Source organism: Monodon monoceros, unplaced genomic scaffold (genome assembly GCF_005190385.1).
Source record: "Monodon monoceros isolate NGI ecotype Baffin Bay Population unplaced genomic scaffold, NGI_Narwhal_1 Super_Scaffold_17, whole genome shotgun sequence".
Taxonomy (NCBI): Eukaryota; Metazoa; Chordata; class Mammalia; order Artiodactyla; family Monodontidae; genus Monodon; species Monodon monoceros.
Genome location: NW_021703773.1, coordinates 21,875,150 through 21,888,739, shown reverse-complemented (window position 1 = coordinate 21,888,739; position 13,590 = coordinate 21,875,150).

Here is a 13,590-nt window from a genome sequence, read left to right as displayed (position 1 = left end):
CCAGTCTTCCAACTGAGATCACACACCTGGTTTCAGGACTTAATGAAGCTCAGGTTCTTGATGTCTCATCGCAGAAAGAATTCACTGAGAGACCAAGTGATAGGTAAGAAGTGGATTTATTTAGAGAGAAACACACTCCACAGACAGAGTGTGGGCCATCTCAGAAGGTGAGAAAGGCACCAGGGTATGGGGCTGTCAGTTTTTATAGGAGAGGGTAATTTCATAGGCTAATGAGTGGGAGGAGTGTTCCAGCTATTTTAGGAAGGGGCGGGGATTTCCAGGAACTGGGCCACCGCCCACTTTTGATCCTTATGGTGTCTTGGAACTGTCATGGCTCCTGTGGGTATATCATTTAGCTTGCTGATGTGAGCGAATACTGAGGCTCAAGGTCTAGTGGAAGTTGACTTCTCCACCATCTTGGACCCATTTGGTTCTAATCAGTTTATGTCATGTCCTCGGGCTGTGTCATTCTTTCAAAGGTTGTGCCCTGCCTCCTTCCCTCCTCTTTTTTTTTTTTTTTTTTTTTACCGATACGCGGTCCTCTCACTGTTGTGGCCTCTCCCGTTGCGGAACACAGGCTCCAGACGCGCAGGCTCAGCGGCCATGGCTCACGGGCCCAGCCGCTCCGCGGCATGTGGGATTTTCCCGGACCGGGGCATGAACCCGCGTCCCCTGCATCGGCAGGCGGACTCTCAACCACTGCGCCACCAGGGAAGCCCCCTCCTGTTTCAATAGAGTTTACAACCTTTACAGAGTAAGTCACCAAACACTGTGAGGGGAGAAAGTAGAAAAGACCCATGAGGGAATACGCACAGGGATACACAGATAATTCTATTTTCCAAAAATATTTATTTGCCTGCACCAGCTCTTAGTTGTGGCACATGGGATCTTTAGTTGTGGCATGTGGGATCTTAGATCCCCGACCAGGGATCAAACCCGGGTCCCCTGCATTGAGGGTGCATAGTCTTAGCCACTGGACCACCAGGGAATTCCCTCTATTTTTAAATAAGGTGTTGAAGTGTCAGTTGCCTTTGACCTCAGGAAAAATACCTATACACAAAGTCACATCGAATTTGGGCCTGAAACTAGAGTCCTCACATGATTACTTGAATGTACCCCATCACCTTCAACACCACAAGGGCAAGACCGCTACAGACGCTGCTGCCTGTGGGGGGCGCCTCCTCGCTCCTGGGAAGGTCACTGGCCCTCAGAGAAGGCCACCATAGCATTCAACACGAGCATTTTTTAAGGAATGGTGGCCTCTCCTAAAGACATCTCTCCCTGCAGCGCCACCCTGTTTCTGTGCTCCCCCAGGTATTGATATATCTCGTCCAGCCCAGGTGCCAGAACCTTCTCTGGGGAAACCCAGCCCCTCCCCTAACGCGAAGGGAGTCCCTGTCCCTTTGGAATCTGGCAAACACAGCCGCCTGGGGCTGTGGCCACCTACTGGTGTGCTTCTGCTGGCTTCCAGGGGGCTGGGAAGTAACGAAGGAACAGGATGGGGCCTGTGGAGGGCTTACTTCCAAACCAGTCTCTCCACCAACAAACAGTGCTGCTGGCTGCCTCTGAAGTTTACCTCATTACCGTGAGAACTGCCTTCTTCGGAAAGTCACACTGTTCAGTCTCACAGGAGGAAGGGACATATCTCTAATCAACTTGACTTCTACCTACTGTGCCCATTTTAATTTCAAAACACACTCCCCTCCATCCAATTATCGGCGGTTCCTCTGAGTCCTCTGAAAGGCAGGCCCCAGCCCAAGATGGTAGGGGCATGTGGTCTCGGTTTTCCCACCACATAGGACTTTCTGTTTGTGTCCGGTGTCTCCTGACCACGCCCGGTTTGCCCTGAGTCCTGTGCTGACCTACAGGACGCAGGCCTGCCTGACTTCAGACTGTCTTCCTGGGTCTGGCTCCTGTCGGCTCCGTGCTGAGGTTTCTCCCCTGTGAGGCTGTCAGCTCCACCAGTCTCCCCGAGAACAAGCCTGCAAACAGTGCAGTGGGCATGCAGGCCCTGGATGTGGGTGAGGGCAGGAGAGGCCGGCAGCCGCCTTGGCTAGAGAAGAGCGGAGGTCCCCGCTCACCTCGTCATCTAGGCTGGAGTGGGGCTACCCCCTCCCAACTCAGATGTGACTGGAATCCTGGTACCTGTGAGCTGGAAGAAAACTTTGCTCATGAGTGAGTAAACCAAAGCCCACAGCTCAGGTCAAAGAGCTGAACTTGCCCTCTTGACTCTCAATCCACACTCTTTCCACTGCAGTGAACTGCCTCAAGCTTTCATTTCTGGTCAATTAATCTCTTCATTCTAAACTCTTCAGGCTCACAGAGGGAGAAAAATCTTCCAGTGGGTCCTCTGGAAGGGGTGGGGGGAGTTGGAGAGAGGCAAGGTGGGTTTCTTCCTGCTCTGTGCTAACCCCTGAAGAGCTCTTCTAAAGTCACCATCTCTGAGCCTGGCCCCAGCTGCCTGGCATCTCATACCTACCGCCCTGAGCTGGAGGCCTGGGAGCATTTCCCAGGTCTTGGCCGCTGTCCCAGGAGGAAGTGGGGCTTCATAGCTGGTGAGATAACATCAGTATTAAAAATGCCTTCTTAGTGATACGCTATGTCTGTTTCCTAGAGAATGACCCGTGTGCTCTTGGGGATCTACTAATATTTTCCTTGTCTGTCCTGTGACCCACGACCTTGCATGAACCTGGCTATGTGTTTCCCAGACTCCTGATTGCCCAGCAGATGACACCTTTGACCCACTGACCCCCTGGCCTTCTGTATGTCTCTGGCCTCACTCTGGACACTCATGCTCTGACTGCCCACATCTGGGTCCTCCTCCAGGCCTGCTCTGTACCTGTGTCTGCCTCTAGCACAGCTCTCCCTGCCCTGCCAAGTTCTGAGACCTGGTTGATCTCTATATGGGTTTAAACCAGCCTGACCTTAAATACAGAAGCCTGAGAAACAAGCTCGTTGCTGTTTTGCCCATGATTATGTCACTGTACAGTACCATGGAACCACCCTGCACAAAACTTGACATATGAAATGCAAACTTTCCAAGCAAATACACCAAGAGGTGTTTGAGATTTTTTTACAAAGAGACTGGAAACATTGAAAAGTTAGATTTGGAAGGGACATTAACAATATTTCAGTCCAGCATTTCCCAAAGTGAGTTATAGGAAAAACAAAGGAATATATGTTCATATATTATTCAATGAAAAAGACTTCTGTGCTCAAATGAATTGGGAAGACACGACATATGACAGCCCTCTCACAGGGATTAAAAATATATGTTAGCAAATTAAAGACTCTGGAAAATCCTCCCTCAGTGAAACCTCTTGAACTTTAACTCAATATTTCCCACGTTAATTTCAATATAGAACGCTCTCTTCTTCCATACATCTTAATCCTGTAGATCTAGTGTTCTGTGGATGATATGCCAGGAGATATGGCTGAAGTGAGTCCAAACCTTCTTCCAGCAGAGGAAGAGGGGCAGCCTTAATGTGGATTCGGAGGCTTGCTCAAGGTCACACACTTAGGATCAGGTAGAACTGTTTCCAGAACAGGACTTCCAAATTCCTATTCCAGTACTCTTTCCTCTAAACCCTGTTGATTCCTTTTTAACAAATGTATTCCTCTGAGAATTCCTCAAAATATTAAGCATTCTCGGCGCTCTTGAAATTAAATTCAAGGATCACAATCGTATTCACACAATGCTTCTGGAATATACATTTTTCATGAAGTGAGAAGAAAGCTTGCTTTTTTATTTAAGGCAACCAGTAGAGACTAGATTAACTATTCTCATTCACCACAGGGACTAGTTGGCAACACTGGTTATCAATCATTTAAAACAGCAGCTAGCTGTCTCCATAATTTGCATTTTTCAGGTTCCTGAGGCAGGGATTGGGACGAGGCACTTTTGTGATCTCTTTAGGCTCTTTGGTAAGTGATAATACAAATACAGAAAGTAGGGAAATCAAGGTAATGTTTCTTCAAACTGAGATTTCTTCTTTTTCTTTTTTTTTTTTTTTTTTTGGCGGTATCACTGTTGTGGCCTCTCCCGCTGTGGAGCACAGGCTCCGGACACGCAGGCTCAGCGGCCACGGCTCACAGGCCCAGCCGCTCCGCGGCACGTGGGATCCTCCCGGACCGGGGCACAAACCTGCGTCCCCTGCATCGGCAGGCAGACTCTCAACCACTGCGCCACCAGGGAAGCCCTCTTTTTTTTTTTTTTAATTCAAAATCTATCCTGGCAAATGCAAATTAAAGCAATGAGATACCATAGATACCATTTCACATCTACTAGAATGGCTAAGGACAACAACAAATACCAAGTGCTGACACGGATGAGGCGCAACTAATTAGAAGCCTCAGACACTGCTGATGTGAATGCAAATGGTGCAGCCTCTTTGGAAAACAGTTTAGTAGTTTCTCATAAGGATAAACATTCACTTACTATATGACTCAGCCATTCCTAAGTATTACCCCAGAGAAATAAAAACTTACGTTCACATAAAAATTCGTATGCAAACATTTATAGAACCTTTCTTCATAAACTTATGTTCACATAAAAATTCGTATTCAGGGCTTCCCTCGTGGCTCAGTGGTTAAGAATCCACCTGCCAATGCAGGGGACACGGGCTCGAGCCCTGGTCCAGGAAGATCCCACATGCCACGGAACAACCAGCCTGTGAGCCACAACTACTGAGCCCGTGTGCCACAACTACTGAGCCCGTGTGCCACAACTACTGAAGCCTGCGTGCCTAGAGCCCATGCTCCACAACAAGAGAAGCCACCGCAATGAGAAGCCTGCACACCACGATGAAGAGTAGCCCCCGCTCGCCGCAACTAGAGAAAGCCCGCGCGCAGCGATGAAGACCCAACACAGCCAAAAATAAATATTAATTAATTAATTAATTTAAAAAATTCGTATGCAAATATTTATAGAACCTTTCTTGATAATTGCCAAACACTGGAAACAACCTAAATGTCCATCAACAGGTGAACGTATAAACAAACTCTCATAAATACATACAATGGAATACACCCCAGTAATAAAAAGGAATGAAGTTTTGATAAATACAACTTCTCCGGGGCTTTGTGCTGAGGGAAAAAACAAAACAAAAACTAATCTCCAGAGGTCACAGACTATATGACTCAATTTATACAACTTCTTGAAATGACAAAATTGTAGAGATGGAGAACAGGTTAGTGGTTGCCATGGGTGAGGAATGGTGGGAGGGGGCGGGGGAAGCGGGCGACTATAAAGGAGCTGCACTAGGGAGGTCTCTGTGTTGTTGGGATAGCTCTGTATGTTGGTTGAGGTGGTGGTTACACAAATCTGTGCCTGTGATAAAATGGCAAACATTGTATCAAGTCAGTTTCCTGCTTCTGATCTTGTACTATAGTTTTGCAAGATGCAACCACTGGAGGAAACTGGTTGAGGGTATAGGGGACCCCTTGGCACTATCTTTGCAACTTCCTGTGATCCTATTTCAAAATGAAAAGTTTATACACACACATATGTACACACATGCATCCATGCACACACATATATGATACACACAATAACATGGATAAATCTCAAATACATCATGCTAAGCAAAGGAAGGTAGGCACAAAAGCCTGCATGCATTCTGAATGATTTCATTTATATGACATTCTGGAAAAGGCAAAGCTTTAGGGGTGGAGAACAGATTAGTGGTTTCCAGGGATTACGTGGGAGGCAGCAATGGGGAGTTGGGGATGATGAGACTGTTCTGTATCCTGATTGCTCTGGGGTCACATGGATCTAGACATGTGTTAAAACGTATGGAACTGCACATCAAAAAAATGTTACTGTTTGTAAATTTTTAAATAAACGTTAAAAAATAAATTGTCAGTAAAAGACAGAAAATTATAATTTCTATTCCAAGAAACTATTGTAATTGCTTCTGCATAAATTACACATCTGGTTTTCACAATGTAAATGTTCATAGTGACACTACCCAAAGGGGAAACACATTCCCTGAGATTGTGTGATTAAGTAAAGAGTTATCTTTGCACGCATATAATCTCTTCAGTGTTTTAGATTTTAACAATACAAATAAGAAGCTTTGATGGCTTTTGTTTTATTGACCAGCCAGCTCAAATTACAGCTGGATGTTTACCAAAGCTTGAATGATTATACCATGAAATTAAAGTCTGAACAGGGTATGGGAAAGCTAACCTGAAACCAAAAGAGAGTTTTGGAAAAAAAAGAAAGGAAGGAAGGAAGGAGGGTGGGAGAGAGAGAGAGAGAGAAATGAAAGAGAAAGAAAGAAAGAAAGAAAGAAAGAAAGAAAGAAAGGAAGGAAGGAAGGAAGGAAGGAAGGAAGGAAGGAAGGAAGGAAGGAAGGAAGGAAGGAAGGAAGAAAGAAAGAAAGAAAGAAAGGAAGAAAGAAAGAAAGAAAGAGAAAGAAAGGAGGGAGGGAGGGAGGGAGGGAGAGAGAGAAAGAAAGAAAGAAAGAAATGAAAGAAAGAAAGAAAGAAAGAAAGAAAAAGAAAGAAAGGGAAAGAGAAAAAGAAAGAAGGAAGGAAGGAAAGAAAGAGAAAAAGAGAGAAGGAAAGAACTCAGGTGTACATTCCATATTTAGCAGTTGATTCTTTGGACTCATTGGGAGATTTGGAATGTAATATGTTTGCTCTCCACCGCACCCCACCCCTGAGAGTCTCTCCCAGCAGGTTTATTTACTCATTGCTTAACTTCTGTGGAATGCTTTCTCACCTGAGTATATCAACAACAGGATAAGACTAGAGGATAGGCAACCAGAGCTGAATCAGTGGGACAGGTGACTGATAGATCAACAACTGTGAATTTCAAGTCACCACTGTTGTGCTCAAGTATTTTCTTCATGTTATTTTTGGCTTGGTTCCACATCAGAAAGTTTAAACGCTGAAGTTTAAACAGCTTTTAAGAAAAATCTTTTGATGTCCAATCATCTTTTCGTAGTTCTCAAGATTTCTTTCTCAGCATCATGACATATAAACATTAAAAACTGAAATCCCCAGCTGGTGTTTAGTCACCAATAAAAATGGAATTTCAACTCTGGCGTGTGCCTTCTCCCGCCTCTGGGAAGGTGCTGCTTCCCATTCTCTCTGTGTCTATCACACCAGTGCTAAGCTTCTCTTCACATTTAAAAATGGAAATTTCTGACTCTGAGCTCAAAGTGCCTCAAATGATGTTGGTGGGAACTGAGCTTTAAAATACTTATCACTTAATTTCCTTTACTATTATAGCTCAGAGAGGCATGCCATGTGGGCCTTTTGCTGTTTGTTTACATTTCTAAACTTTTTATTAAAGTAATAAAAGCATGAATTTTAAAGAGTCTAATAGTTCTACAACGTTTGTTTTGACAAACAGTAATTCCCCCACCAACTCTTCTCCAGAAGAAACACTTTCGAGCGTCTGAGCTGAAGCTTTTGGTATTGACCTCTACATCTCTAAATAAGATGCTCACATATTGCTTTTGAAGGGTAGCAGGATAAAACGCCCCAAAATATGCTGCTTTGGTGTATTTGTTATTTTGAGATGTAAACACTTGAAAAACAGCAATGAAGGGAGGGGCTTTCTCTGAACTCCCTTATCTGCCTAAAGACAGGCCCTCCAAAAAGAACCAATGGTCACAGATCCCCTCCGGGAGTTTCATCAACCAGGAAAGAGGGACTCTTGTCACCAGAAAGGAGACTAGAAGTTGACACCACACCCAGACACACGTCATCACAAACTATCGCACCTTCCGTCTGCCCATTCATTGTCCTAAATATCACTTACTCTCCCCTCAGAGGCCCACATCCCCCCTCCCCTTTCCCTATGAAGATGGCAGTTAAGTTTGAATTCTAAGGCACTTGGGGAGTTTCTCAGTTTCCCTGTATATCTTCCACGCAAACACGAGGTACACATATTAATAAACTTCTATTTGTTTTTCTTTGTTCATCTTTTAGAAAAGAGGTCTTAGATAACAACTCAGAAGAGTAGAGGAAACATTATTTTTCTTCCCACACAGTTTCCCTGATTTTTCACTTTTAGGCATTATCTATTGACTTACCACTTTGCAAGCTAGGAAGAGATTTGACTCTCTCTCCTCCCCAGACTCCCATGGAACACATACACCCTTCCCATCCCCTTATCTTTCCAACACAGTAATATCGTAATTTTTGTTAGATCTTTATTCGGTGTTTATATCTTTACAATCACATAAATGCTACACTGAGCAAAGTCTTGTAATAAACTACAATGACTTTTCCTCTCCTGAACAGCTTTTTATTTCCCTGGATAGTAACTTTGTTATGATGATGTTGGTGATTAGTGCTTATCACAAATTCAAACACAAAGTCTCATTGAATTACATAAGCATCCACCCTCTCAAGACATTTGGAACATCACATATTTCATCCATTTGGCCTTCTTGAAGAAATATCTCCCTCACTCTCTGACAGGCTCCAGTCTGAACTGTTTGTTCCCAACAACTGGGGTAGAACCACCATCCAGGGATTTTCCTTCACCATCTTCCTGGGGGTTCCCTTCACTTCACTCTTGTGTTGGATCTCCTGTTTCCTGGATCTTGTGTCTTCTTCCTTGGTTTACTCCCTTGTTTTGGCAAAACATATCCTTTAGTAGCTTCCTCATAAAGACACATGGGAAATACAAGTTTTGAAACATTGTCTTTCTAGAAATGTCCTTATTCAGTCCTCATGCATAATTGATGTTGTGCCTATGCATAGAATTCTAAGGTAGGAGCCATGTTTCTTCAGAGTTTTGAAGGCATTGCTTTATTGTCTTCTAGCCTCTGGTATTACTGCCGAGAAACCTGATGCCCTTTTAATCTGACCCATCCATCCTTTAATCATCTAAGATCTTCTCTTTATCCCAGGAGTTCTAAGGTCTCACCATGACACACCTTGGTTTGTGTCTGTTTTCCTCCCTGCGTGCCAGCCTGGAAACATACCATTCTAACCTGAAAAACAGTTTTGGATTATTTTGTCAATGATTTCTTCCACTCCAGTTTGCCTGTTCTCTCTTTCTGAATCTCTTATTATTTAGATAATGTGACCTCCTGGATTAGTTTTCTATTTTTTACTTTTTCTCTTTCACATAGCTTTTGGGTTTTTGCTCTACTTTTTGGAAGAGTTCCTCAGTTTTATCTTCCAATTTATAAAATTTCTATTATCATGCTTCTGAATTTGTTTAAAGCTCATTTTTCTTCAAAAGTTCTGGTTTTATACCATTCAGCTACTGTTTCAAGGTTGAAATATCTTTTCTTGTATCCTGGAAGATACTAACCAACCCTGATATATTTTTTTTAAGCTTCTGTTCTTTGAATATCTCTGTTGTTTTCATGTTGCTTTCATGATGTTGGTTTGTCTTGGTCTGGATCTTTCACATCAGGGTTCTCCTCACATGTGGTAAATCTTGACCATATGCTCATAAGAGTGATATGTGGCAGGGGCTTATCAACAGTGAACTTCACCCTAGAGTGGTCTGGCTGAGTTGTTTCATTGGGAAACTCATCATCAGTATCTCTAAGACTTGCTTCTTGGGCTGGTCAGATTCCCGGAGGACTTTTCCAGTCTCATACCTGGAGGACAAAGGCCTGGCTGCCAGTATGCTCAAATATCATCAAATGAATGATAGACTAATCCTTCTGAAAACGTTATGGTGTCTATAAATTAGGCAGCCTGATGTAGTAGAGCTCTGGATTGAGAGTTTGAAGTCTGGATTCTACTAACATTTTGGCTATAATCTATCTGGTGACCTTGAGCAAATCCCTTTATATCTTGGAGGCTCAATTTTCTCATCTAAAAAATGAGTGCCACTTCTCAACTTTAATGTACATGAAAATTGACATTACTATGTTCTGGGTCCCACCTCCAGCGACTCTAATTTGGTTCTTCTGAGATGAGGCCAAGAACCTGCATCTCTAAGAAGCAACTTGAGTGATTCTGATACAAGTGGGCTGGCGACCACACCAAATGGAGCATCGATTTAGACCTTTGTTTATGTATACAACAAACATTTATTGAGCACCTCCTATATGTTTTAGGAGCTGGAGAAGCAAGAAGGGCCCTGCTCTCTGGAGTTTACACTCTCGTGGGGGAGACAGCCAAAAATACATAAATAAATAGATAAATAGCACCATACAATACTAAGTGATAACTACTGCGTAGAAAAAGAAATGAAGCCTAGGGACAGAGAAGGGTTGGAATGAGCAGTCGAGCCTTCCAGCTGAAAGACGATCGACTCACCTAGCACGTGTACACCACAGTGTCCAAACAGCAAGTTGTATTAGACACTTGTCCTGGCCCAATTGCTTCTAGAGGCCATGAATGACACCAGAGAAGTGTGGAATGCAGCTGGCTGCTTATTCTTCAGCAAAGAATGTCACTGGCAAGCAAGCAGCAAACAGTTCCAGAAAATGTGCAATTATGTGCCCCACAGTGTGGTGCTGATTCTAAGTGCAATGGAAGTTTTCCAAGGATGGGGATCAGCCTGGGCTGAAGTGGATAAAGAAGCTTCTTGGAAGATGGTTCTGAGACAGCGCTCAGAAGATGTGTTGATTTGAGACATGGAAACCAGTACCCCAGTGGGCTTTATAAAGATTTTTAGGTTGTTGATGAGGTTGGCAAAGATGTTCAAACCTAGAGAGGTTTGATACCTGCAGCTGTCAAAGGAGAAGCACAACCTTGGAGGAAAAGCAGGGATGTAATCTACAAATGATAAATGTAATTAACACTGCTGTATGTTATATATGAAAATTGTTAAGAGAGCAAATCCTATGAGTTCTCATAACAAGGAAGAAAATTTCTTTTCTTTTTCTTGAATTTTGTATCTATAAGAGATGATGGATGTTCACTAAACTTATTGTGGTAATTACTTCATGATGTATGCAAGTCAAATCATTATGTTATTCACCTTAAACTTAACCAGTGCTGTATGTTAATTAGATCTCAATAAAGCTGGAAGAAAAAAATTTTAATAAATAAAATTTTAAAAGGAGAAGCACAACCTTGGAGAAAAAGCAGGGGACACAAGCTCTCACCTTGCCTTAGCCACAGATTAATTTTAGGGCCTTGGGCATATCATTTAATCTCTCTGAGCTTTAATTTCTTCACTCATAAAAGAGGGATAATAACTTACGTCAACCTCTTCCATGGGCATAGGGTAAGCGGAAAAAGGAGCTGATAGCTGGGAAGATGGTTAGGATAATAAAGAATAGTTGGAAGAAGGCTATTATTAAGTATGATCTTTAGGATTTTTACAGCTCACAATTGGAAATCTCTCTGTAACTGCACCATGGAGAGTCTTGAAGCTATGAACTCCCTGTGGGCGCCTTACCTTCAAACCCATCAGATTCCATGGATACTAAACCCAGTTTTTATGGTTTTATCTTCCACTATATATATTTAATATTCACCACTGGCTTAGATCCCTGTATCTCCTTCCAAGCAGCCCCTGACTCACTGCTTGGGGTGGCCTGGGCACACAGGAGAATAGCGACCCAAGATCCCTGCTCTGACTTAAGCTACATAAAAATGGAATACATGGCACACTTTAAAATCAAATTTCTCATATTTTGAGCGCAAGATCAAATCTGTAATTTGTGATCAGCCCAGGGCTCTGGGTCTCCAACTGGCCCATGAGGAGTGGGTGGGTGGAGGGCCACACTCGGCATGTCTTCCATGAGCATCAGCTCTGGTTCATGGAAAGGAACTTTAAATCTCATTGTCATATTAAGTCAAACATGCTTAACTTGGTATCTTTGGTCTCACAAGCCTGTGTCTAAAAAGGAAATTCTAATCCTCTTTTAATACTAAAATTACGATGTCATGAGCTCACACCAGGCTGCTCACTGGAATTTCTAAGAATTCCCAACGGCACTGCCTCACATACTCTAGGACATGTTACTTTGCTTTTGCTACCCTTACCCTTTGTTTCTTCAAGTTGTTGCCATAATGGAGTCTCTGATCTCTACAGTTCCGGGAGATATCTGCCCCTTTGGGCCCAGCTGTCCTTAGCTGGTGACCACCACTGCCACCCACACTCAGCCTCATGGAAAGGACAGTCCCCTCTCTCACTCCCTGCAGCTCAACTGAGCTGGTGTGCTGTGAGCCTAGGGATAACTGAAGGGCCATACAGAGGTGATGCACCTGCACCGGAAGGGTTTAGTGGTCGCCCCCCCACCCCGTCTTGGTCACCCTCATGATCACCATTCTGCCCTCTGCAGGCTTCGTGGGGCACAGGGCGCCATATCACCACCCACTGCTCACAGCCCACCAGTTAGAATCCCCATGTAGCTCCATACCTTGGAATCGAGGCCAAATAAACCCCAGAGGAAAAAAATCCTACTTCCCCCAGTCTCAGTCCCCCTCTTTTCCTACTCTGGGATTAAACTTTTTTCAGGATGACCAACAGTAGGAACGTCCATTTGTTCAGAAGAAAACACTTGCTCCCACCCACAAGGTCTGGTCACCACCGGCCAATACCACTCAGTAGAGTAATTAACAATGCATTTCACAAAATCCAGCCCAGTCAGTTTCTGGCACAGTCAAGAATCAGTCCAAGAGGACAAATATTGTGTGATTTCACATACAAGGTACCTAGAGTGGTCAAATTCCTAGGGACAGAGAATAGAATGAGGATGGCCAGGGGCTGGGGGAGACGGCATGAGGTGTTAAGATGTAATGGGCATGAGAGTTTCACTGGGAGGAGCTAAAGCTGTTCCGAATGGCGGGGATGGCTGCAAATAATGTGAATGTACTTAATGCCACATTTTCAAAAACGGTTAAAATGATAATTTTTTTTGGAATTTTAGAATTTTATTTATTTTTTTATACAGCAGGTTCCTATTAGTTAGCCATTTTATACATATTAGCGTATATATGTCAATCCCTATCTCCCAATAAAATGATAATTTTTATGTTATGTATATTTTACCACAATTTAAAAAAAAGAATCAGCTCAGGTTGCACTGTGCCAGTTGGCCAGTTCTTGTCACCGGTTTCCTTCCGGCGTGAGGTGACATGGAGACCAGGCCCTCGGGGCAGAGCCCAGCTCTCCTGTGAGCATGACTGGACTGAAAGGCATACAACCATTTCCCAAGAACAACAGATTTTTCCTGCTCAGGCTAAATCCACATTTGGAGAGAAAAAAATTTTTCTTCTAACTCTTCAGGGGTGCAGTTGGCTGGTACTAACAACTGCCCTCAGGGCATCGGGGGCTCCCTGAGAACATTGAGCTTGTGCGTGCTTCATGGTTCTGTGACCCAAAGGCCCCTCTGGAATGATTTTCTCAAAACAGAAAAGTCTCTCCAGGGTATGTAGAGCCTCAGCTTCCGGTGCAGAAAACTGCTGGCAACTTTTAAATGGCAGAGAGTAAACTAGCCAGGCTCTATAAGCACCTGTTTGCACACAGGGAGACAATGGTGCGTGATCAAAATTTGCACGGATTTGACAGTGCAAACTTGAGTTCAAAGAAATTTTAGTCTTCCCTCTGGCTACACTCTCCTTCCTTTTTGGATTATTTGTTCTCTGGCTCTCAGCCCTCAGGAGCGTTTTTATGGAAAGGTTTGGGAATCCCCATCCAGTTGTAGC